Source organism: Sturnus vulgaris, chromosome 1 (genome assembly GCF_052056855.1).
Source record: "Sturnus vulgaris isolate bStuVul1 chromosome 1, bStuVul1.hap1, whole genome shotgun sequence".
Classification (NCBI taxonomy): Eukaryota; Metazoa; Chordata; class Aves; order Passeriformes; family Sturnidae; genus Sturnus; species Sturnus vulgaris.
In genome coordinates, this window is record NC_142243.1 from 103,061,056 (window position 1) to 103,074,175 (window position 13,120).

Below are 13,120 nucleotides of genomic sequence, written 5' to 3' on the forward strand. Positions count from 1 at the left end.
GTTTGTCCAAGGAGTTTTAAATCCGCACTGTCTACTGCCCAGGCAATATGCAAAGTTTACTATAATGAAATATAGATAGATTTTAGATGCTCCAGTTGCTCCTTTTCCATGTGGCATTTGTAGATTTTTTTGTGGGGGATTTTCTTATTTTTAATTTGTTTGGTTTTAATGTTTCTTTTTAATACAGTGACCTCTTTGCAGATATACGTATTTTTATGCCTAGGTTTTCAACCAAGAAGGCAACAAAATAATTAAAATTATTTGTTTCTAGCAACACTTCAATCAAGAAATATGCAAAATTTATCAGTTTCCCAAACCTTTGCTTATGCTCAAAGTTACTAAAAATGTTATATTTCAGATGTCATAAAACAAAGGTTTTCTTCCTTGTTCAGTTTGAGCAAAATTTGCAGGTTTTGGCTTATATTTTGACACTAGACATAAGAATCAATTTCTGCAAAAAATATGTGGGAGTATTCCAAATTATTTCACTTAGTGCACTGGGAGGGTAGGAGGAAGTTTTTTTTCCTCAATTAAGACATGAGTTCCTAATTTCTTAGGGTTTTAAACTTTAAATTTATATTTCACATATATAAATTGTTCTTTCAGACTACCCATTAATTTTGGATGTGCTAATATGTTATTGCATAACTAGAAATTCAATACTTTTCAGAATCTTAATTATTTTTTCATCTGTGCACTAATAATAGATAAAAAGGTCTGAGACAGTGTTTTGTGTTATGAAGAGTTGAGTACTTAGCAATTATTGAAGAGCAGTTGCTCTGAAATGTTCTGAACCTCATCTTATTAAAAAAAGAACTCCCTTGGAAGTCATAATATGATTAATTCCATAATATTTTAAAATAAACCCTCAGTTCTCTGATTTTCTCTCACTCACAGTAACAAATCAAATTGTGACTTGCTATACTATGGGATTTATCTGACTCCTTAGGTAATACTTGTTCCCTTGCTCCTCCTCCAGTTTCTCAAAGCCAAGCATGATGTAATAACAGTTAACCCTTTGTCGCTGGATTCTTATGCTAGTTAAAATTCCAGTGTGTATTTCAGCACAGTCATCCCTCAGCTGCTTAATGAACTTGATGTGGTCTCATAGCAGGTTCTGGGAGCTGATTTCTCTAAGAGGGTGTTGCAACCAGCCCTGAGGGCGAGGCTAACTGGGGTTCTTGTTGATAGCTCCCTTGGGGTGGATTAGAGTGAAATTACACAGAATGATCAGCATTTATAAATAAATAAAAATTAACCCCCACACAAAGTAATCTAAATGTAAATCTAAATCTAAATTTAAATCTAAATCTATATAATTTTTTAGAAATAATTTGGTTGCAGTGGAAAGTAGATATAACCATTTGGGTGGTTATATATAGTAATATGACAATATAAAAGTATGAAAATATCCCTTAAGGAAATAAGGAAAGGAAAGGAAAGGAAAGGAAAGGAAAGGAAAGGAAAGGAAAGGAAAGGAAAGGAAAGGAAAGGAAAGGAAAGGAAAGGAAAGGAAAGGAAAGGAAAGGAAAGGAAAGGAAAGGAAAGGAAAGGAAAGGAAAGGAAAGGAAAGGAAAGGAAAGGAAAGGAAAGGAAAGGAAAGGAAAGGAAAGGAAAGGAAAGGAAAGGAAAGGAAAGGAAAGGAAAGGAAAGGAAGGAAGGAAGGAAGGAAGGAAGGAAGGAAGGAAGGAAGGAAGGAAGGAAGGAAGGAAGGAAGGAAGGAAGGAAGAAGGAAGGAAGGAAGGAAGGAAGGAAGGAAGGAAGGAGGAAGGAAGGAAGAAGGAAGGAAGAAGAAGAGAAGAAAGAAAGAAAGAAAGAAAGAAAGAAAGAAAGAAAGAAAGAAAGAAAAAGAAAGAAAGAAAGAAAGAAAGAAAGAAAGAAAGAAAGAAAGAAAGAAAGAAAGAAAGAAAGAAAGAAAGAAAGAAAGAAAGAAAAGAAAGAAAGAAAGAAAGAAAGAAAGAAAGAAAGAAAGAAAGAAAGAAAGAAAGAAAGAGAAAGAGAAAGAAAGATAAGAATGGAAAGTTATCAGCATCTGTAGATCCAATGATGATATTTGATTGCTGCAATTCAGATGTCTGTTGGTCAATGTGATGATCTCAAGTCTTGATCCTTTGAGAGTGGGGGAATCCTACAAAATAAAGAGTTCAAGATGTTAATATATGTTCACATTTAGGTGGGAATGTCCTGCTACCTGCCCTGGGGGGGAATTTTGACGCTGTGGATCATATCCAGTCCTCTGGTGGAAGACCCCAGAAATTAGTCAGGGGTGCTTCAGTGCTTGTCGGTGGTTGCAGCTGCCATCTGTTCCATAACTTGGTGTGATATGGGAACTTTTGTCCAGATACATTAACCAGAATGTGCTAACCAGATCTCACTTTCTGACAGGCCTGGAATTAGCAACTTCCTGTCACAGCTCCTCCCTTCTGAGTTTATCTCAAATTCCTGCTGTGGTGACTTCTTTTATGGCAACTTTCTTCTGTGCCCTTCACACTATCTGAATCAGGCAACTGTGCTCTTCAAGTCCTTGCAGAACAATAATTTATTTATTTCCAAAGGAACATAGGTTTCTCAAAGTTCCTATTTAATGTATAGGTTGCCTTCTGCAGTCCTATGTCTTTTTTTAACCACATCCACAGTTTTATTAGTTATGAGAATTAGAGGTGGATTTAGTACTGAGAAGTATAACACTTTTCCATGAAATTGTAGTGTAGCCCAACTTTATGGAGCTGACACTGTCATAAATCAATAACATGCTAAAGAAAAGGTAGCAATTTTCACAAAGGGAGCTTCCAAGCAAGTTGCCCTAATGATCTTTATAGGTTCTCTGACATGTAGGATATAGCTAATTATTGCAGAGAACACATTACAAGTGAGGGGACAGAATTCATTGAAATGAGTGCATTTAGGCTTGTTGCTGAATATTAACCTCAAAGAGGTGCAAAAATCTGCCATGTTACTGAAAGGTTAGGCAATAAAAGGCCAGATGGAACTTGAAGACAGTTAATGCAAAGTAATGCTCACAGGAGAAAACATTTCAGCCCTACATGGAAACACAGTGATGAGTTCCAAATTAGTTATCACCTCTCAGGAAAAAGATATTTAAATCTTTGTGAATAAAGATGAAAATACACTTGTCTTGGTCATAAAGTCAGCTCTGGCCCCTTAAAATAAAGGATAAAATAGAAGCAGAAAATATACAGAAAAGGATACCTAATAGGGTGTGTAACAACAAAACTGATACTTTAAAAGCAATATGTTTGGAAAAGAGCAAAGTGTATTAGATAATGATTTTTCCGTACTTTGAAAGTTCAAGATGTAGACAATACTTACTGAAATAACAAATCTTTTTGGAGTAAAGATTAAAAACCCACACCATTTTCTTGCTCATTCTATGATGGTGATTTCCACATTTTTTCTGAAAAGCTTCATGAAAAAACCTACTCAAGCAGAGCTGTTGAACATTGTAGTCTGCATGGAACAGCAAATTCATGAACTTCTATTTGGCAAAATCTTTAAGGGACAGTTCAAGGGAGAATTGCTGTGTCCTTGCTTTATTCATCAAAACAAAGTGTGTTGACTACTGCAGATTCTCCATCTTGATGGATACCTGAATCTTCTCACCCAGTTTGGCAGGTCCTGTGCATGGAGCTTATCCTAAAAAAAAAAAAAAAAAAAAAAAAAAGTAAAGAAGATATCATCCACTATATCTAGCATTACCAAATCTTATCAAATCTGTATCTAGCATTACCAAATCTTATCAAATCTGTAAATATTTATTTCTATACAAATGAGAAATGTTACACTGATCTGCTAGGGCAAGATTTGAAAGCATAGCACTGCTAAATACTTAGGTGCACATAACTGAGTAGAGTGATTTGCTTTTTTCAATACTTTAATTTTGATCTTTCTCAACTTAAAGAAGGCCCCAGTAAGCAGCAGGCTGTATTCTACTTTAAATTCAGAAAAGTTTCAAATAGAGAGGGAAGATTTCTTGAAACTCTGTAAGCTTTAAGGCTCAGATTCAGACCATTTTGACTCAAGGGCTTTTGAAAGCTACTGAAGGCCATAGATGAATTGCAAAACAAGTAAATCAGAAAATTGATGTGCAGTTATGTATCTGCATTTATTGGATTTGAACTCGGCAGGGAACAAGTCCAGCTGAAGAGGCTGTAACAATCAGATGGCACATGAAATTTGTTTAGCTCTGCTTGGCAGAAAAAATGAAGAATTACCTGTATATCCAGATTGGAACATCTTGGATTAATGCAGTTTCCAAAATTCCTCCTTGCCTATATATTATGGGAAAGTTTTAGAAATTGTGTTAATGATTTACACTAATGTTACACTGTCTGGATATTATTCACTTCTAAGGTGTCTTTGAAAAAAAAATTTGATCATTATTATGCATATGTGTTGTTTTTGTTTTTTTCATTAAATGTTTTGTGCTAAGAATTGTTTTTTCATTAAATGTTTTGTGCTAAGAATTGTGTAGTAGTAAATTGTTGACAGTTTTTTTGCTTGTTTGTTTGTTGTTGTTGGGGTTTGGGTTTTTTTGCCATTCTAAATTCATGGCTTTCTCTTTACTGGTGAAAGGTATTTCTGCTCTGCTGCTTCCTTGGGAGAATTCATCATGCAGAATAAATTATGTGGGTCCCTCAAATTAGATTGGGTTTATGCCCTACACTGGCAGCTAATTCATGAATTAGGCTGCTTAAAATGGACCTCATCAAATAAAATACCTTCAGGACAAAATAGGACTGTAATCTCTAAGTATGCAAACCAAAATGTGCCTAGTGCATTCATCCGATAAACAAGCAGCTAATCTGCAGCTAAGATTAGGAAGTTTATAAAATCTATTTCAAAAAGTTTTAATTAAAATGGGTTCAATGAGCTGTGTCTTGAAATGATACTTATTTTCTTTTTGCAATATCATGGGATTATAGCTTGCATAAAAGCAGAGAATATACTGTGCAGACTTCAGAATATACAGGACACTGACAGATGGACACATATTAAGTTTGAAACAAAACCACAAGAAACAAACAAACAAAAAAAACAACCAAAACCAAACAGCAACAACAACAACTGAAAAAAAAAAAAAAAGAGGTGAATATGGATGTGTTGTGCTGACGAATTCCTAAGCAAATTATGCATCAGCTTTGTAGAGTTTTACACATCAAGGATGTACATACTCCAAATATTGGTTTCTTCAAATAAAAGCATTAGGAAGTTAGGGCTAAAGTGGGAATAAGAATTATTATTTGCTGACTGAAGATAATTCCAGATCTGTTACTGACTCTCTTTTGGAGTTTATGGGATTCCTATCTCCTTCCAGAGTCTGATTTGTCATCAGTGAAATCAAAATATTAGTAAACAGTTGCTGCACAAGAATGTAAAAAGAGCTGCCTGGCAACTGTAAATTTCAGAGCTTTGAAGATACTGGGTCAAATTTTCTCTTTACTTTCACTATTTTAATTGTAACTTTTAGGTGGTGAGTTGTTATTATTAGAACTTAATCACTGAGGACAGAATTTCTAAGTTTGCTCCTCTTTTCTGTCCCAAAACAGAAAAGCTGTAGCAGATGAAATGAAATCCTATTGTTTATATGGCATCCTAGAGTAGCTGAGCAAGTAGAACAAGCTGAAATTCACTGAACTCCAAGAGTTTGTAAGGATGGGCCCACTGTATATATTTATTAACAGTCTAGTTCCTCATCTAAGAGATAATGGAATCTGAAATTCTTCACCAAAATGATTTTTTACAATTTTAGAAAAATCATAATACAACCATGATGATCCATTCAGATACATATTTAATAAATTTGAAAAAAAAAAACCTTAATTCTTTGGTGTTTTGTTCATACTGGAAAACACTACAACATAGCTATAAATCTGCTTGGAATACATCTACCACAGCAAATGCCCTCTATGCAAACTTTTTAATGGCAGAATGTGTTGATGCACTTTTTATCCTCTATTGCTAAATGGCCTTTTAAATCTGCCTTTGATAATAAAAAATGTTGGGGTTTTTTTTCTGACAACCTCAGATCCTATTTTGAAATCAGCAAACAGCTCATGTCTCCTGCCCTGCTGGCTTCAAACCCTACTGTCCCTAAAGGCCTAGGAAATATCAAATAAATCCTGCAGGGAATGGAATGAAATACGTTCAAAGGAAGAGATCTCAAACTTGTAGGTAACAAAGTATAAATCCCTTGATGTTTCCTCTCTCTTTTGTTTTACAGATGCTTGGGGACCTACATCTCTTTACGTTAAAAAAAAAAAAAGGAAAAAGAAAGAAGAAAAGGAGATCTAATTCTTTATAATGGGAAATCTCCCTTTCGACATGAAATTTTATTTTCTTTTAAAATATTTTTATCTATTAAATTTAGAAACAATTCAAAATTAATCCAGAGAAATTGGTAAATGACAATTGTCTTACTTATATTTTTACTGGAACTTAATAAACTCCTGCAAGTGCTACTAAAACAATCCAAACAAGGGTGGAGGTAATTTCTCCCTTTGTATCTGGAAAGTGGTAAGGATGAAGTTTCCTTCTTCAGAAGATTTTCTAAAGTGATAGCTCAAAAATTATTAAAGTGATAATGCAGACCAGTTCCAATTTGATGTGAAGATCACAGTCCCCGAGGTTCCCAGGTAGGATTGCCCATAATAACTGTAACTCGGTAGAATTGTCGATATGTCTATCACACCCTTGCCTGTATCATTCTGGGTGTTTTTCTTTCTGGCCAACAAGTGGTGAAGAGAGATTAATTTATAAGCCTCAGCCACTCTCCCCAGTGGGCAGCCCTGACCTCCATGAAGGACTTGTCCCTGTAACCACGTTGTCAAGCTGATTTGGGAAGAGCACCACGGGCTGAATTAATGACCCTGAGCTCAGGCCGGGTGCTGGCAGAAGGGAGTGTTAGCCTGAGGTGTGTGTGCTGCTCCTGCTGGGTGCAGCATTAATACGTGTGAGCCAGAAAGGGTTTTTGACCTGACACTGAAAATCCCTGCCTTACTCACCAGGACAGCTATCAGGGGAGATTGACTGTTTGCCATGACTGATTGATGTATTAAAAATGGCAAAATATAGAAATTGTGCTCAGAAAGGGCTCCTTTTTCAGTAGTGCATCATTCACAAGGAGACCCAGGTACGAACCTGGCTTTCAAAAGATCGTTCTGGAGGTCACAGAAAATGTGGTAAAGTATTAAACGAAACAAATGAGGAAGGATTTAGCATTTAGCACTAAAGACAGCAATTTTGTCATATGTGCTCATTTTGTGGCTTGTCTTTCCATAAGAGAAGGTCTTTATTAGTAATCCAAGCTAGGACCTATCCTGTCATCATCTAGTGACAACATTTCCCTCTCCTCCTGTAATACCCATAAATAAATTTAAAATATATAAGGTGTTGAGAGAAAAAGAATATATTAACCTATCCTGCTTAGATTTCCTATATAACATATTACACATTGCCAGACAAAATGGATTAATCCATATACTCAAATTTCTTCTGCAGAAGCAGCAGGAAAGTTTCATTTTTTTCCTGCTGAGACACTGATTTGTTCCTTGTTGACTCTCATCTACAGCTAGGCTATCAAGTTAAAGAAATTTAAGATACTGCAAGAGAAAATATGAATCATCTATAAAAAATAATTTAAAATCTGTGTTATACACTACATTTGAATGTGATTATGGATTTACCTTCTTTTGACTCCTGTTATCTATATTCTTTGATATGTCTCAGGAATAAAAGCTGTAGCAGTCAGCAAAACTACAAAGGGGAAAAAATGACAAAAAGTTATACAAGTATACGTACTGCTAGAAAGCAGACACTTTTGAAGCTGCCATGACTTCTGAAAAGCCTTTAAGGTGTCAGAAAGTGTAAATTCACTGTTGTGTATGTCTGTGTATATGCACTGTGTGACTTACATTGCACTGAGTCTTTCATAAGTGATATAGTTGCTTACTTGGCAAACTGTGTCTCCTTCAACAAGTTAGAATACAGCAGAGGGGTAATCACAAGGCTTGAGAGGGTGAGTCTAGATCAGGTGGAAGTGGTTTTCCTCTGCAAGGTAGAGCTGTCATCATGGTTCAAATACTGGAACCGTAAAAATCTCTGAAGAGTTTGATTTGTTCAAAAATCTGTTAGAAAAAGTATGACTTGTTTTTATATTTCAATATTTTACAATAACCATAGGAGTAGTATTCTGATTTTCTTTCCTCTTTCTCTCTCAGCCTCCTCCAAGGAGTATCCACACAGGATATGTCTAAAATACAGAAACTGCATCTAATTGCTAACCTTATGTATTTGATTCCATTGATGGAGTCTTGGTCCATAAAGAGCATTGAACATCTTAAACTTCTGGATCACATTTCAGATAGTCACTTTAAGGTTTTGTCCACCTTCCTTGTGTGTTAAGGACAGGTAATATTAAAAAATGAAATTGCCTGTAGTTCTTTGTAATCATAGACTTGTGGCATGTTTCTACCCATAGGCTCTTTGATAGTTTATTCCTGAGAGTAACGTTGCAGTGCAAGAAAAATCAATGCCAGACACTTTGGTGTCTTCTTTGGACACAACAGCTTAAGATAAAATTTCCACAAATGACCTTTTCAGAGATGCCTTCAGTCAGTGACTCAAGATGTAGCAAGACAAATCATCAAACAGATGATCTTAAGTCTCCCAAGCACTAAGTGCTTTGCTCACAGGTAGCAAAGTGTTGGAAACTGGATTTGGTCCATCCTTGGTATTAGTTCCATTCAATTTCACTGTGTAAAATATTATTGATGCTGCAAAGAAAAAGCTTTTGATAAATATACCAAAAAAAGTCTTAATCAATAGTCCTCTCTCTCTCTTGCAGAAAGAAACCTGGAAAATAGAATAGAGAATCAATTGTCCTTTAGTGGTGTGAGATTTCTGTTCTCCATCTTTCAAAATATGACAGTAGTACCATCAGCAACTGCTCCTGACACCTGAGCTGCCAGGTAATCCATACTCATCTGAAACGTTTCAATTGCAAATTTGTTTGTGCATCTGCTGGAAAGGGTTCGTGTAGCCACTCATGGATGAAAAGGAGAGGTGGTACAAAGTTACATCCTGCCCTGGACTGCATAACAAGGAGTGTGTGTGAGAGCGACTGGAAGAGCTACATCCCCTGAGTCTTTCCCTGTCTCTAGGTAAATCTGATTCTGTAGAGAAAATTCCATTATTGTGTTTTTACCGATAGAGAATTACAGCACAGGCAGAGCTGCATGAAGTGCTACTCCCTGAGCATGTCAGCAAGCAGCAAGGACAAATAAAATCAAAATAACTTGTTTTTTATTTACACATTTTACAAATATTGCTAGAAAAAGCCATGAGAGCAGATAGCAACTAACAATTTTTGACAGCAAATACCCATCCAATAACTATCATCTTTTTGTTAAGGGGGTGGGAATGTTGGAGTAGTGTGAGGGGTTTTGTTTGGGGTTTTTCTGCCTTTTTATTTAAATATAAGCATTGTACAGACAAACTACCAGGACCATAATATTGCCCTTTTGTGGTTTTTATCAATGTTTATCAGTGGTTCACAGTCAAGATTGATGTAATTGCACAGTAACCTTGATGCAATTGTAGATAATTTCTAAGTAACGTGAAATACTTTAATACATACTTTTTAAAGTAGACTGGAGAGACTTAAGGGTAAATATTCATAGGCAGAAAACAGCATGAATTTCACGTGAGAACTTAATTATTTTGTAATGCTAATTAAATCTGTATGGACAAAACTATAGACAAGTTCCTAATGCATCTGTCAAACTCATTTCATTAAAAAAAAAAAACAAAAACTAAATGGAAAAAACCCAGCTCATGGATTTTGAAGTACAAATTGATATTCACCTTTTGGTCAATGAATACATGCATTTGGAGCTTGTAACATCTTGCTTGAGGATTCTCCTATTGGTATGTACTGACCATGAAATAGAAAACACATCACCAGTCTCACGTGCAGCAAGCTCAGAATCAAACAGGCATCACTGTTTTCTTTCTGATCTCGCCTTAGACAGCAAAGATCATTCTTATACTTAAATGATTTGATTAAGATTGGCCCTTTGGCAATATGATGTGAAGAGATTATCTGGGATTTGCTTTGAGAGAGAAGATTGTCTAATGAGTAGGTTATTGAGTGAATCACAGTAACATTTAGTACTGATAATGGATTTAAACCTTGCGTTACTCGGATAAAGCAGAGAATCCTACTCCCACCTCAAGTAAATCTGTATATAAATTTAATATTCTATATTTCCTGACAGCATATATTTTGATTTACTTCATTACAAAAAAAAAAAAACAAACAAAAAAACAAAACCACAAACTTTGCCAAGACTAATTAAAAGTTCCCAGTAGTTGCAACAAAAAATATGTTGTTTTCTCATTTAGACTGCATTCACAAATGGTAATTTTTAGAGAGATATTTCGGAAGGCATAAAAGATGTGACACTTAATTTTGAATTACTTCTGAATTAATTTCTGTCATTACCTTTAAAAAATAAACATAAAGAAGTTCTATAAGCATATAATCCGACTGCCTTTAGTGGCAGGTGTTCTGATAGAAACACAAACCTAAGGGCAAATTGACTATTCTGCACTGAGGCTCTCTGTAAGCCACTCAAAGCAGCAGTTTGAAGGTCACAAGTACATCTCATGAAGAATTAACCCACATTCATATGTAAAAGTGACAGTTGTTCCTGGTCTGCCCTAAATATAAGCACAGGTGGCCTATATCAGAGACAGAAGGAAAAAGTCTTTTTATTTTAGATTTCTTCTTACAATGTTTGTATGCATTTCAGTCAGTGTTTATGTCTTACTCCGTAATTTTCTGAATGGCTGTGTTGAGGATACACAAACTAGTCCTTTTCTTGTCATATTTAAGGGAGTAAAAAATCTATGTTGTTGGTATATAACTTGTTGAATACATGTAGAAGCTTACTGAAAAAAACTGGCATTATATCTTTACTTTTAATATTAGTTTTTTCTGTTTCTCTATGTTAGGTAGTTAATTAACTAAGGCCCAATGTCAGATCATATTGAAAACCAGCAGTTACTGTCTTCAACCTTATGAAAAAAACCAAAATATGATGGCTGGGATTTTGGGTTTTTTTATTTCTATTTTAATATTATTAACTCATTTTTAAAAATATCAAATGTAATTTTCCAGTAAATTCTTTAGTGCTAGTTCATTTATTTAGTTTAAAGAGTTTTAAACATCTTTCTGTAAATTTGTTTGCTATTTTAATTTTTTTTGCATGATCAAAGCCAAAGTGAGTCCGAGCCTCAGTGACAGACTGCATTATCTAGTTATTTGCCATTATCTAGTAATACCAATAACATATTAGCATTACCTAGTAATACCTGTAACAGAAAAATACTCCATCTCTGTAAAATTTCCTTCCACAGCAACACTTCCTCTCTATGCATTCTATCAGTATCCTAAAGGTAAACAGATTTAATCTGTTTAGGACTGGAGGAACAGGACACCAGTCTTTTGAGAGAGAATTCAGGTAATCACAAAAAATTGCCGAGTAAAAGCAACAGAGCTGAGACAACATCATCACAGGCACTCTCTCAGACACCTCTTTGCCAGAAGACCTTCTTCTTTTAGTTGCTGGAATTAATGGAGGCATTTGAGTGGCTATTTCCCAATGAACCCATTTAACACAAACAGGAATCATACTGCACCTGTTGTAAACTTGTTACTGTTGTTGTTGTTTTTTGGTGGTTTTTTTTGTTTGGTTGGTTGGGTTTTTTTATTTATTTTTTTTTTTATTTTTTATCTGCAGCAGATGAAAATTGGAGATGCAAGAGCCTAGGGCTTTTTTTAAATGTGGACAGCTCAACGTTGTCCCATCTGTACCCTCATGAAGTTTAACCCTTGTGTGGGTGGTAGTGCAGATACTGCAGTCATCGTTTCTGTTAACAGTCTTACTCATTAGATTAGTTTGTAATTATATAGTATATGCTTCTTCCTAATAAAGATTTTGGGACATCTGAAAAACTGAGGACATTTAAGTATCTGAAAGACTTCTAGCAGTTTCAGGCTTCATATACTTTTACAATTAGACTTGCACACATGAAAATACTGAAACCTGTTATAAACCACCTAGAGTATTCTTGCTATCTTCCCATTCCATAGAATTTTAAAAAGGCTAAAAGAGGGATAGTTTAAATATGTTTCTACAGAATTACTCCTCAAATAATGTATGGAATTGACTAGAGAATAATTTTATTTCTCTAGTTCCTAAACCCAAATTTAGAAACTTCTGTTATATTCTGCCCACAGATAATTTCCTGGTAAGTTTCAAAGGTAGCAAAAAGAAAATAGAAAAATTATCAATTTCTATTAGAGTCTAGACTAGTTTCTCATAAAATTAAAAATTACGGCAAACAAATTAATTTTAAAAATGAAGCTTTCTGAAGGATCACTAATGTTACTAAAGCCCTGAGGATGAAACCCATCAAGCCATAAAGAATAAAAGTAGTCTCGCATTAAGACTGCCCTGCAGAAAAGATAAATTAATCCGATGCATTCTGAATTAGTCAAATTTTGATGTTTGTTGAATTGGAGAAAATATAGCAGATTGACTATTTGAGTATGTAGTATTTCCATTATAGGAGAATGGCAAAGCACACATATATGATTTTAAGGACATAATTATCCTCCACAACATCAGAAGACACAAAAGAGGTAGGATTGTCAATTTTCTTTTGCCACCTGATAAGGGCTGTCTAAGATGAGAGTGTTCTTAACTTTCAGTTCCCTTCCTATACACTACATGCATTAGAGAGGTATAACTAAAGTGCTCCTAAGGGAAGGTTAACATTTACTTATTTAATATTGTGTGCTAAAAATATCAAGTAAATCGGTCCCTGGACTGAAAAGGCTTAAAGTTCATAAAAGTGGTAGTTCATGGGAGAGAAGCCATGAACAACTCTCTCAAAGATTTCCCTTTGAGTCATGAAAAGCAGTTTAGTGCATAGACGGATTTGTGTCAGTTTGGAGTGATCTTAACATACATTCCTAGTTTAGCAGATGTGAAATTAACAAAATAAACCAGAAGGGGAAAACTCCAGGGGTAAA

General features: G+C 35.0%; 1 long non-coding RNA gene across 1 annotated transcript in view; it reads left to right on the plus strand.

The window, feature by feature from the left end:
- Positions 1 to 6,504: 6,504 nt before the first annotated feature.
- The window catches only part of LOC148225384 (uncharacterized), a 69,107-nt gene continuing 62,491 nt past the window's right edge, over positions 6,505 to 13,120 (plus strand). Inside the window, exons 1-2 of the long non-coding RNA XR_015803870.1 lie at positions 6,505 to 6,653; positions 8,864 to 8,987. This is a non-coding gene — a long non-coding RNA (uncharacterized LOC148225384). The remainder of the gene's footprint in view (positions 6,654 to 8,863; positions 8,988 to 13,120) is intronic.